Source organism: Capsicum annuum, chromosome 10 (genome assembly GCF_002878395.1).
Source record: "Capsicum annuum cultivar UCD-10X-F1 chromosome 10, UCD10Xv1.1, whole genome shotgun sequence".
NCBI classification, from domain to species: Eukaryota; Viridiplantae; Streptophyta; class Magnoliopsida; order Solanales; family Solanaceae; genus Capsicum; species Capsicum annuum.
This window is the reverse complement of record NC_061120.1, coordinates 164,515,194-164,526,927: the sequence shown is the minus strand read 5'-3', so window position 1 is coordinate 164,526,927 and position 11,734 is coordinate 164,515,194.

Sequence of the window (11,734 nt, the reverse complement as noted above, 5' to 3'; positions counted from 1 at the left end):
AGCTATAGAGTCTAAGGTCTTGAATCTCCTCTAATTCATATATGTTCGCTTTTTAAATCATGCCTCCCAAAAGATCTGATGTTTTTGGAAACTCTTCTATTCTATCTAAGGTCAATATTGACAGAGCTCGTCCTGCTCAAAGAGTTCAGACCCAATCTAGGGTCATTGCTTCTGATTGCCTTAGTGGAGTTCCACCGGTTCCCCCTAGCCCTCCCCAGTCACCTCAAGCTGGTGTGTCTAATGATGAGTCTCGCTAGTCGACTCATTTGGTTACTCAGTTGGTAGACTCTCAGATTGAGTGTATTGCTTCTTTTGCTCCATCCTCTAAGCTTACTAGAGTTGGCCAATTTATAAGGTTGAGTCCTCCTACATTCACTAGTTCTAAAGTTGAGAAAGATCCTCAAAATTTATTGATGAGATGGAAAAGATTTTTTGTGTGATACATTCTTTTGATGTGGAAGGCGTAAAGTTCTCTGGTGCTTTGCTTGATCACTTCTTATCTCAGGAGTCGAAGGAGGCAAAGATAGAGGAATTTGTGAATTTGAAGCAAAGAAGGATGACAATAAAGGAGTATACCTTAAAGTTTCACCAGCTGTCACGATATGCTCTATAATTAGTGTCTAGCTTAAGGGATAGAATAAGAAAATTTTCTTTTGGGTTATCTCATGAATTAATCTTAGAAAGCAAGATTGCCTTGTTGAACAATGATATAGACATCACTCGACTTGTGGTGTATATAAAATAAGTGAAAAAGGAAAAAAGGAAGCAAGCAGAGATAAGTGAATAGGAGAGTAAGAAGTTTTAGAATTTGGATTAGGGTGGAGGTCAGCAGTAGAGTGATAGAGATGGCGGGAAATGATCTAAGAAGAATTGGGGAAATTCTAGTTCCTACTCTATAGCTAGTGCTCCTTATACAAATCCGTCAGGTGATTGTCATTTTTAGAATAGTATGGGTCTAAGGGCATAGGGTACCTAACCTCAAGCTAGGGGGGCTCAGTCAGCTCCATCATATCCCCCTTATAGTTTTTGCAATCAGGTGCATCGTGGTGTTTGTGAAGAAGGGAGGAACAAGTTCTTTAAATATGGTCAAATTGGTCATAAGCAGAGGGATTTTCTTTCTAGGGTTGCTTCTTGGACAAATAAGATTCTTGTTGCTACTTCATCGGCTCCTACACCAAAAGGTGTTATTTTTGCTTCTAGATTCAGCACTGGACAGAATCATCTGTACACTCTTGCCACCCGCCAGGATTCTAGGGCATCCCCCAATGTTGTTATCTGTTCGCTTAAACTTTTCTCTCATGATGTATATTTTCTACTTGATCTCGGATCTACTCTTTCTTCTATGACCCCTTATGTGGCTACCTATTTTGGTCTTGATCCTAAGTGTATTCTGAATCCCTTCTCTGTGTCCACCCTGATAGGTGACTTTATTATGGCTAGAAGGCTATATAGGGGTTGTGTTATGTCGGTCTATGGGTAAGGAGACCTTAGTGGATCTGATAGAGTTTGAAATGGGGATGGATTGGTTGTATTCGCGCTAATGAACCAGTGATCGAGTAAGAAGGTAGTTCCCTGGTGCCTAAGAGAAGGTTCATTTCGTATCTAGAGCCCAGAAATTGGTTTCTAAGGGGTGCCTTTATCACTTAGTGCATGTTACGGATTTCAAATTTGAAGATCTTTCTTTGTAGACTATCTTTGTGGTCTGTGAATTTACCAAGGTGTTCCCAGATAATCTTCCTGGTGTTCCTCCCAATAGGAAAATTTATTTAGGGATTGATCTTCTTTTGAACACTTGTCCTATTTCTATCCCTCTTTACAAAATGGCTCCACCTGAATCAAAAAAACTCAAGGAGCAGTTGAAAGATCTTCTAGAAAAGGTTTTTATCCACCCTAGTATGTCTCTGTGGGGTTCTCCTAATTTTTTCTTGCGTAAGAAGGATGGTTCCCTTTGGATGTGTATTTATTAGTGCTAATTGAATAAGGTGGCCATGAAGAATAAGTATCCCCTTTTGAGGATTGGTGATCTCTTTGATCAGCTTTAGGATACTAAGCACTTTTTTAAGATTGATCTTCGGTCTGGGTACCATCATTTGAAGATTAGGGAGATGGATATCCCTAAGACTAGTTTTAAACCCGATATTGTAATTTTGAGTTTTTCGTGTTGTCCTTTGTTTTGTCTAATGCCCCAGCGGTATTCATGGATCTTATGAACCCAGTTTTCTATCGGTTTTTAGATCTGTTCGTAATTGTATTTATTGATGACATATAGGTGTATTCCAAGAGTGATGCAGATTATGTCGATCACCTTTGCCGTGTATTACAAACCATGAAAGATCAATAATTGCATGCAAAGTTCTCTAAGTGTGAGTTTTGGTTGAACACTATGACTTATCTGGGTTATGTTATTTCTAGTAAAGGGATCATGGTGGATCCATAGAAGGTTGTGGTAGTTAAGAAATAGCTTAGACCAATGACTCCAACTGACATTCTGAGCTTCTTAGGTTTAGCTGGTTATTATAGAAGGTTTGTGGAAAGTTTCTCTTTTACTGTTGACCCATTGACTAAGTTGACCGAGAAGAACGTGAAGTTCTGCGGTTTGATGTTCGTAAGGGTAGTTTTGAAAAGTTGAAGGATAAGTTGACTTCGGTTTTGATCTTGATTTTACCCATGGGTATTGATGGTTTTTTCATCTATTGTGATGTGTTCGGGTTGGACTGGATTGTGCGTTGATGCAGCATGGGAAGGTGGTTGCATATGCTTCTAGACAGTTAAAGGTTCATGAGAAGAATTATTCAATGTATGATTTGGAATTATAGTTGTGGTGTTGCACTAAAGATCTAACAATACTTCCTGTATGGGGTCCATGTAGATATATATTCTGATCATAAAATCCTACAATATGTGTTCACTTAGAAAGAGATAAATCCTAGGCAAAAGAGGTGGCTTGAGTTGCTAAAAGACTATGACATGAGTCTCCTCTATCACCCCAAGTAAAGCTAATTTGGTTGCTGATGCTCTTAATAAGTTATCTATGGGGAGCTTATTCCATGTAGATGAGGTACCAAGGTAGATTATGTGTTCCCAATGTTGATGGGCTGCGATAAAGAATTTTGGATGAAGCTCATAAGTCGCATTATACTATTCATCATGGTTCAACAAAAATGTATCATGATCTTAAGGAAAAATATTAGTGGAATAATATAAAGTGGGATGTGGCCAATTTTATAGCTAAGTGAATGGTGTGTCAGTAAGTAAAGATAGAGCACTTGATGCCTGGTAGATTGATCCAAAAAATTGACCTGCCTGTATGGAAATGGGAAATAATTAATATGAATTTTGTTACCAATCTTTTGTGGTCTTGCCGGCAATTTGATTCGATTTGGGTCATCATAGATAGGATGACTAAGTCTGGTCACTTCTTGCCAGTAAGAACTAATTTCACTTCAAAGGATTATGCCAAGTTGTTCATTAAGGAGATCGTGAAGTTGCATGGTGCTCCAGTTTCCATCATATATGATTAAGGTACTCAGTTCTCATATCACTTTTAGCATTCCTTTTAGAGAGGTTTGAGGACTAAGGTGAGCCTTAGTACCATATTTCACCCGTAGGCAGATGGGAAAGTAGAGAGAAACATTTAGATATTGGAGGATATGCTTAGATCTTATGTGATTGACTAGGGTGGTAGTTTGGTTGATCACTTGACTCTCACAGAATTTGCCTACAACAATAATTACCACTCTAGCATTGGTATGGATCTATTTAAGGCCTTGTATAGTAGGAGGTGTAGGTATCCTATTATGTGGTTTGAGGTTGGTGAAAGTAGGTTTTTTGGCCCTGATTTGGTTTACCAAGCCATAGAGAAGGTGAAGGTGATTCGAGATAGTCTTAAGACCACCCAACTTCACCAAAAGTCCTATGCGAATGTGAGGTAAAAGTAGTTGGAGTTTAATATTGGTGACTGGGTGTTCTTAAAGGTATCTCCCATGAAGGGAGTGATGTGGTTTGGTAATAAAGGGAAGCCCAGCCCCTATTATATTGGTTCGTATTTAGTTTTAAGGAGGGTTGGCAATGTTGAATATGAATTAGAGTTGCCTTCTAGCTTGAGCTCCATTCATCTTCTCTTCGATGTTTCGATGCTGAGAAAGTGTGTGGGTGATCCTTCATTGGTCATTTCTTTGGAAAGTGTGGGCATTTTAAATTCCTTATATTATGAGGAAGTTCCAGTGGAGATCTTGGATCAACAAGTCCGTGATTACGGACGAAGGATGTAGCTTCAATAAAGGTTCTTTAGAGGAACCAAAATTTTGAGGAAGCTACTTGGGAAGTAGAGGAGGACATGAAGTCTGAGTATATGTTCTTATTCCCTATTTAGGATAATCGTGCTTAAGGTATGTGTCATACTGAACATTCTTATTTTCTGACTTTGTTAAAAGAAATTGAAATTTCCTTGGTATCTTTGTTTTCTGTCTTTGTTAAAGGTAAGTGTGGTTTTGTTTAGAGTGAAATCATTCTAATAAATGGCTTGTCCTGTCATTCGAGGATGAATGATTCTAAGGGAGTGAATGAAACACCCCATGTATTGATCTTTGAGAATTTCTGAAATTTTATCCTCACTGTCCTGGCTATGACTTATCCTATGAGTTGTAGGAAGTCTTGATGAGTCATTGGACTCAAATCATATCCTAAACAGTGTGTGTGGCTAAGTTCTTCTCTAAGTACGAGTGGCTCACTACGAGTCGTAAGGACTCGTTATGTGTCCTAAGGACTCGTTATGTGTCCTAAGGACTCGTTATGAATCGTTGTGTGCAAATCATAAGGTGTCCAGTATATACATCAAATGGTTTTTGTATTGACTATGAATGAAACTTACGATACAAGTTATATTAGTTGAATCATAGGGTCAACAGTATGTGTGCCCTAGAAACTGTCTTGGCTACGACTGGTGGTGACGAATCGTATAGTGACCCATAGACACTAATGACTAAATTTCAGCTTTTAATTTTAGGACACTCTGGACAATTTTCTTCTTACCCAATTAAAACCCTACATTCATAAAGCATTCAAAGGGGTTATTTATCATTTGTAACATAATTAAACACTCTTAAGACTCTCTCAAATTCTCTCAAGCAAGATACTTAGGTTTTCTAAGAAGTAGGTCATCCAAGGGATAAAGGGTTGAATTTTTTTCATGAAACTTGGTATTTTAGGTATGTTACTCTCTCCCCATTATTATTTTTCTAAAGCATGGGTTTTAAATTACAATTCATGTAGTTTTGATATTGGTATTGAAACATAGGTTGAGGGGTTTTGAATGTTTGCTGTTGAACAATATTTCCCATGGTTTACCTATGATTATTCATGCTTCGATTATGGTTTTAAACTTGTGGGGTGTATGGGTATGGTGAATAAACTAGGGGATTGTGATTTTCCCCAACTTGTGACTTTTGAAGGGGTAATGACCTCAACCCCATATTGTGAAATTGGTTTTGAATATGAAAAGTATGCATATTAAATTATTCTTGAACGATTGGATAATGTGAAAAGTCAAGAAAGCATAATGATTTTGAATTGAACCTTATGGGGTTGTGTAATTCCCCAAGCTAACGTATAATTGATCTAAGGGGCTATGAATTTCCCTAAATAATGGAATTATTTTAGAATGTTGATGTTACCTTGCAAGTGTAGTTGGTATGACGATACCAACAATGTATGCCTAAATGTGTATCATGGTTTAATGAATAGGAATATGTGATAAATATTTTAATTAGGCTATAATGAGGGTTCTGTAGCTGAGTTGTGAAAGTTGAGGTCCCGAGAGACCAACAATGGAAATCATAGTTGCCGACGTAGGGGTTTAAATAATCGGGTGGATTGAGTCCCTCTTATTTTTATCATATGATTGGGAGGTTCGAGTCCCCTATATTATATTACATGATTGGGTGCTCAAGTTACCCTGATATGTCGGTAGGTTTGAGTCCCCCATGGTGCATATACAAATCCTCTGGTACGTGTGGCTACACGAACATGGTCCCTACCAACTGGGGGAGACCTCGTCCCATATAGCTCATGGGTGCGTTCTTATATTATGACGGTTGAGCTATACAATCTAGACTAAAGTTCTAAAGTGCATGCTAATCCTTATTCCCTACCCCGACATGTGATATATATATACACATATGTGTATGTGTGTTTGCATATGTTTATGTGCATTGGATTTTGTACTGATTTTGAATTGTTATCCATGACATTATTTTAACCCCTACCCCTAAGTTACATGCTAGAGCTCCAACTGCTAACCATCTCCAGATGTTGTATCCCCACGTGATGTAGGTACTAGAGATACCTCTACTTTTCTTGTGTAGAGTTAGGAGGATTGGCTCGGTTCGTCGGCTCGTTGGGGTGAATTGGTGAGCTTCTATTCTCTAAAAGACTTAGAAATTTCATCATTTCTTTTCATAGACTAGAATTTAGAGTTTACATTATCATCAATATTTTCATTGTCATATATCAGAGTCGAGGACATGACCCGACCAAGACTAGTTTTGGTTTTCTTTGCATAGAGGCTTGGTTGGATTACTATGGTCTTGGGTGATGCTAGTCGGATATTAATTATTGGTTATCAACATACCTTAATTTCCTTGAGTTTTTCTTATACTATCTTGTTATATGTTTAGAATTCGTCCGACATTGGGGATATTGTGTTTTGTTTAGCTTGCTACAGGGGGTGATCTCGAGTCCTCGGTGGCTTAATACACTTGTCACGAATTGGCTCTAGTTTGGGTCATGACTTATTAGCTTATAGGAGACAATCTTGTAGTTATAATTGTGTGATATTTATGTTATTATCTCGTATGTTCTTATGTATTTATATACATAGATGTTAGAGCGTATTTCTAGATTTTCCTCTTTTATCTTGACGTAGCTTATATGTGCTAACATGTGTTTGGGCCCTTTCAGTGGGATAGCTGAACCCATATAGATGGTGGGCGTCCTTAGGACGGATAGAGCTACCTAGTCTAGGTTAATGGTTTCAAACTCTCATGTTCATAACCCTTCATCCTATCCTGGCAACCTATATATATGTATATGTGATTGAGTGTGCATGTGATTTGAATAATTTTGTACACGGCATTATTTTATCACTTTTCTTATGTTACAAGCCAGTGCTTATCCCACTGACTGTCCCTAGACGTTGTATCATTTCATGATGTCGGGTCATAGGGTTCTTTTTTTCTCTTGTGTAGTGTTAGGTGGTACAGATATCGATTGAGTTGCGAAGAAGTGGTGAGTCTCCATCATCCGGAAAGCTTTACCATTTGCTTAGGTTTATTTTCATATTTTGGAGACTATTAGTTTTCTTTTGTCATGGTCGGGGGCATGTCCCCCCCTAATTTAGTACTTTGGTATTTAGAGGCTTTTGTGGACAAGTGTGGGTTGGATATTTGTTTTGGATTCTTAGAACCTGCATTTTGGTTTATGTATTATACTTATTATTTGGTTGTCTTTTGGTGTTTATCTTGATTATGCTCTATGGGTTAGGTTAAGGGGTTGTCTTCGGCTCATAGTGGGATTGAGATACCCATCACAACTAAGTCCTAGTTTAAGTCATGACAAGCTTGGTATTAGAGTACGATTTAGGGTCGTTGGGTATCCATAAATTTGTATCAAGTAGAGTCCCTTTTATATGTGTGTAGCATGACACACTTATAAGGGGGGGCTACAAGGCATTTAGGAATATTTCCCTTTCTTGTGTTCTATTTTAGGCTACAAAGTCTAGTGTTATGAAACTTCTTTAAATCCTGGCTTTCTCGCATTTCCGATCTTGCCTCCTTGAATATCTAACATTTGTAGAAACTCTACTTTACCCTCTATTCTACCCAAGGAAAATATGGATGGGACTCTCCCTGTTTAAGAAATATAGACCCGATCTAGGGTCCCTACTCCTGATAGTACTGCTCCATGTGGAGTTCCACTGGTCCCCACTAGTCTTCTTCAGGCTTCATGACTGGTGATACTCATTACCAGACGCCCCAGGGAGATATCTCTAGTGTGGATTTCCATCCGTTTATTCATATGCCTACTCAGTTAGTGGTATCGCAGTCTCATCAGTATGATCGTGTTGGGCCTGTTGCTCTTTCATCTAAGGTCACTCAGGTTGGCCAATTTATGAGGTTGAATCCCTCAACCTTTATAGGCTCTAAGTTTAAGAAGGATCCATAGGGGTTTATTAAAGAGATAGAGAAAATCTTAAAGTGATGCATTCTACTAATGTAGAGGGTGTGGATTTTTTTGCTTATCATTTGAAGGATGTAGCTTATCAGTGGTATGAGGACTGGGAGGCGACGAGGGGTGATGATGCTAAACAGGCGGTGTGGGATGAGTTTTTGGGTGACTTTCTTGATCACTTTTTTGTTCGGGAGTTGAGGGAAGCTAAGGAAAAAGAGTTTGTGAACTTGAAGTAGGGAAAGATGAACATCAAGGAGTATGATTTGAAGTTCCATCATGACAGCGCACACGCAAGTGTATGTGGTCTTATCAAGTAATATAGTGGTTTCAAGGAAGCCCAAGTATCGATCTCTTAGGAACTTGTGTTTGCCGCTTATCTAATTCTAGTCTAACTAATTGAGAAAAAAAAAAACACCAAGAGTTTTGAATAATTGTAAACTAAAAATAAAATAAACATTGCGTAAAATAAAAATCTTGGGACAATTAATGGAGAAAAAGCCGGGGTTAAAGCACTTTGACCAATCATACTATGTTATTGAAATTAATTTGTTGACTTGCTTATCTTGGTTGTTGATTTGTAGGGTTAATTGCATGATCATGGTTTCCCAACCTATAATATTTTACCTAATATGGATATTACAACTACATCATTAGGCGGGGATTTAATAATCCAATTAAGTGAATTAAAGCTATCATCCTACGTTTGAATCAAGATATCTAAGTACATCCTTGTCCTAGATGTTAAGTTTAATTCTTTATTTTATAAAAGAATAAAAACCCAAACTTTGTTTATTCCCATGTTCTATCTCCCTTTCCCTATTTCGATATCAAAAGGTTGGCAATATATGTATTTTATGGGTGATCAATCCATACAATAATTAAAATAAGAATAAACAAACAACCAATAATAATAAACGAATTAAACGAAATTAATCCAAAACAATAATAATCATGTTCTTGGCTTTAACCCCGGAAAGAGGGTTTAGCCTTGAATCGAAATGTTCATCATCCAATACCTTGAAATGATGATACAAACCATAAAAAAAACTAAATTAAAGAATAATAAAACCTAAAAAGAAGTTGTGGTAGCCTCCAATGATGTTCCGAGTTGATCTAAGGTTTTCAAGAGGTCCCAGGATGTTTAAAACATTTTTTAGGACGTTATATTTGTAGTAGACAAGTTATAAACCAAGTTAGATTAGGTTTACACGCTGTTTTCCTTCAGCTGGGAGAAATTTCCCCATTTTGAGCATCGGCACGACGCAGTGACATGCAAATTCACAATTGTCAAAAAATCTATCAAATTCCATTAGCTGTTTGCGATTTCAGCGCATCACGAGGCCTCCATAAACTCCAATATAAGATACACGTGCCATATGTTAAAAAACTTGGGCCTATTATGAATCTAGTGATTTTTTAACACATCCATTGTCCTCCTTTACAGACTACATGAGCCCCATACTATTCAGGGGTCCAAATTGCGTCTAGTTTGCGTCTTGTGCTTCTGTGGTCATTTACAAGCCTTTTTGAGTTGTTTCAACTTGATTTAAAGCTTGTATATCCTTTATATATAATAATAATCCATTAACAAAGCATCATAAATCATTAAAGACATCAATTAAGGGCTCAAAACAACACAACATCCTCACCGATGAACTAGAAACACGAGCTAAGCATAGGCTAAATTCACATTGAGCTTTAACTCATTGTTTTCACTTTTTTCTTGATCCAATTGACCCTTGAACATTAAACTAAGATGTTTTATATATAAATACATAATAACAACCTTAGTAACTCATTAAAACACATTAGAACCCAACACAAGAGACTAGAAAAAGACCTAGCTTAAGCTAGTTTCACTAGTTTTATCGGTTGAACTCTAGATATTCAAATTGAATCAAAAGTCATGTGAAACCACCATTAAACACTGTAAAAACATACTTGGACACATAAATGCTCATTTATATCATTATCAATACATATATCATAAGAATCATCCTCAAAACAAGGCTAAAAAGTCTAGAATAGTAACTCTAGAATGCATAAATACACCCAACATCACCACCCCACACTTAAAGCCCTGTTCGTCCTCGAACAATTATTAACTATAAACACCATGATATGAAGAGACTCCACACTTCTACCACACGCAACACACTCAAGCTAGCACTACAATGACTACACGAATGCAAGTTTCTACACTATTTACACAATTGAAAGCTCAAGAATACTACTCCAAAACAACCTAGCCTCAAGAATTGACTCACCTAGTTGGCAAACTCATGCTTATTTCTTAATGAAGGACATCATACAAATCACTCCCATTCATCAAACATTTTCTCCTCACAACAAGAGAGTTACCCATAATCTCTAATAATAATGCAATTTATAACGTAATGGGTACAAGAATCAAATTACACTCACTCTCACAAGGAATTCACAAGTTACACATAATGAACCATAGGCTTGCCCTTAGTGAAATGCTCCACTAATATCAGAATGATGAACTTAGGGTCAATTAGGACTTTTTCGAGTTGTAATGTAGGCTAAGGGACGGGTAGGAACTATTTTGGCCAAAAATAGTGACTAACCTCTATAAGCACTTTAATGCACTACATTATACATTTAAAATCAATCTTCAACAACCAAATTACACTTTTTCATCCACCCATACCTTTTATTTTTTTTCCCCAACTCTTTTAAGCATTTTCATAAACACTTGGTGGGTGGGCTGTTTATCCCTTCAAGATTTAATTTTTTTCTTTTTCTACAATCATGGAAATATTTCTAACACCATTTATATCAATCTCAACCACCACACATCAAATATAAACACCAATAACTCTTACCTTGGGGCATCAATTTCATCTTTTTCTTCTTCAATTTCTCAAACTCCTTATTAATTTAATTTTTTATTAAAGAACTTAGGAGATTTTATTTTTATCAAATTATAGTCTATCAAAAAAGGGGATTAGGCTACATATGAGGCTACCAAAGAAAATAAGTTAAAGGCTCAATGGGGGTTAACTAGGATAATGTACAAAGGGTAGGATAAATAGAAGGTATAAACTAAGGCTACCAAAGGAATGCCTATACCATCTCCTAAACCCATACTCTTTACTTCTCTTTACATACACACCGGGCAAGTTCTAGTCATCACATACAACAAGGAATATAAAAAAAAAACTTACACGCACATGGTACATGCTCAACTCAATAGGATCATCATAGACTCTCAACCAAACAATAGCATGAATTCAAAATTAAGCCAACAAATACTAGAGTCACAAACATGAGCCTAAGAGTCTCAAAAATAGCAATTCACTCAATCAACATACTTTTATCAACAAACCCACTTGCATCATGTAATCAAAAATAGCACCAATAAGAATATATCACTTATTCCTAACCTAAGAAAAAAATTAAATTGAGTAAAAATTTGAGAATTTTTCCATCCCACACTTAAAAATCTACTTTGTCCCCAAAGTGAACTTAAAAGTAAAAGATA